The sequence below is a fragment of the Echinops telfairi genome, unplaced genomic scaffold (assembly GCF_000313985.2).
Source record: "Echinops telfairi isolate 266 unplaced genomic scaffold, ASM31398v2 ScPeMD7_7412;HRSCAF=8450, whole genome shotgun sequence".
In the NCBI taxonomy this organism is placed as follows: Eukaryota; Metazoa; Chordata; class Mammalia; order Afrosoricida; family Tenrecidae; genus Echinops; species Echinops telfairi.
Genome location: NW_022111312.1, coordinates 12,664,599 through 12,666,411, shown reverse-complemented (window position 1 = coordinate 12,666,411; position 1,813 = coordinate 12,664,599).

Sequence of the window (1,813 nt, the reverse complement as noted above, 5' to 3'; positions counted from 1 at the left end):
TTGTACAAGCCCCCAATAAAATGATTTTTAAAAAACCCAACAATTACAAATTAAAAAAAAAAATAGGTGTGTGTCTGCCATGCCTGTTGTGTGCTGGGCCTGTGTGTACACATGCTCTCAGGAAGGGTCAGTGAAAACTGGCAACACTGATGCTCTGCAGGGAAGAGACCTGGGGTGGGGTGGGGGGAGTTAGGCCAACAGACAGAAAGGTACCCCGGCGGTCTGCAAACCAGGCACACCCAGCAGCCAGAGAGCTGCCTCGGAAGGAGGGGATGTGCAGGAGAGGGGAGGGAGTGACTGGCTGATTAAATTAAGCACAGCGAGGGGGTACACAGCTGGATAAGAGGAAGGAAAAAAAAAATCACTGCATTGTATGCTTAGAAAGGGTGAGTTTTTTAAAAAGGGGGGGTGAGTTTTCTGGCCTGTGAATATGTTCGTTACAAATACAAATTTTAAAAAATTAAGTAACCATTGAATAGAGTGACTCATGACACCCATTTAAAAGAAGAAACCTTCCACCCAACCAGTTCTGAAGAAAACACCCACATTTTAATGGGGCACCTAACATTTTTTAAAGCTACCCTTCTGTAATACAGGGCCCCTGGCCACAGAGCCCAGGGACTCAAAACCTTAGGTCTGGGGTGCAGCCTGGGAATAGGCATTTTATTAAGATTTCCAGGAGATGGGAGGCTGACGGGAAGGAAGGAAGGAAGGAAGGAAGGAAGGAAGGAAGGAAGGAAGGAAGGAAGGAAGGAAGGAAAAGTTCTTTGTAGTAAAAATAGATACAGCAAAACATACCTACCCCACAGTTTTCACTCGAATCACCGAGAGACATTGATTGTGGGGGCTGGGACCATCCTCACCCTCCTTTTCTGAGCTGCCCCCAAGGCCCTATCTAGTCTTTTGGTCGCTGCTGTCAATTCCGATCTCACATAGCTCGTTCTTAAGGAGACACGATGCTCACGGCAGACATCTTTTACTATTAAGCTAAACTGTTGCTTGGTGTTAAGAAGACTTTGGGGGGCTATTTTTGGTTTAGGGTTTAAAGAGGATCCCAGGGCAATAGTTTTGTGGAGTAAATCCAGCCGCCAGGTCTCTAGAAACTGTCACCCTGCAGGGAAGGAGGGGTGAGGCCCGGGCCAGGAGGCATGGTGGCAAGGCCAGCTCCCCGAAGCATCCTCTCTGGCCTGCCTTGCAACCCGCGGGGACCCCATCTCCACTGCAACACCCTGCCAGGTGGGGCTGCCAGCCCAGGATCCCGTTAATCAGGGGGTGACCGCTGGCCTATGCCCCCCCACCCCCACCCCCACCCTCGCCTGTCGCGCAGGTTCCGCATTCTCCTTGATCACATTCCATTTGGCACTTCCCTGAAGCCTGCTTCGTGCTGTTCTATAATTATCTTCCCCCGAAGACGACGAAGAGATTATAAATTCCTTGAGAGCTGGGACCCACACCTTCGCGGGCGCACTCCCTCGGCGAGGACGTGGGGGACAGGCCCAGGGGGCTCGGGGTCTGATGCTGGGAGTGGGAAGGCCGCCCCAGCAGGAGGGCTCCTTCTAGGTTGTGCCTGGCGCTGACCCGGCATCTTTGGGGGGGTGAGGGTCAAAGGCGTGAGCACCCGCGAGGTTGAAAACCCGGGGAAGGATGTGGGGGTCCCCCAAGACCAAGCGCAGCGGCCGGAGCTCCCTCCAGTGGCTGCGGTCGGGATGGCGTCAGCCCTCTGAGAATGCCCCGGAACCCCGCCCCTCGCAGAAGCCAGGCTTCGCTGTAGGACCCTCACTGCAGGGTGCAGGGTCCAGCCCCCAGGGTGCGA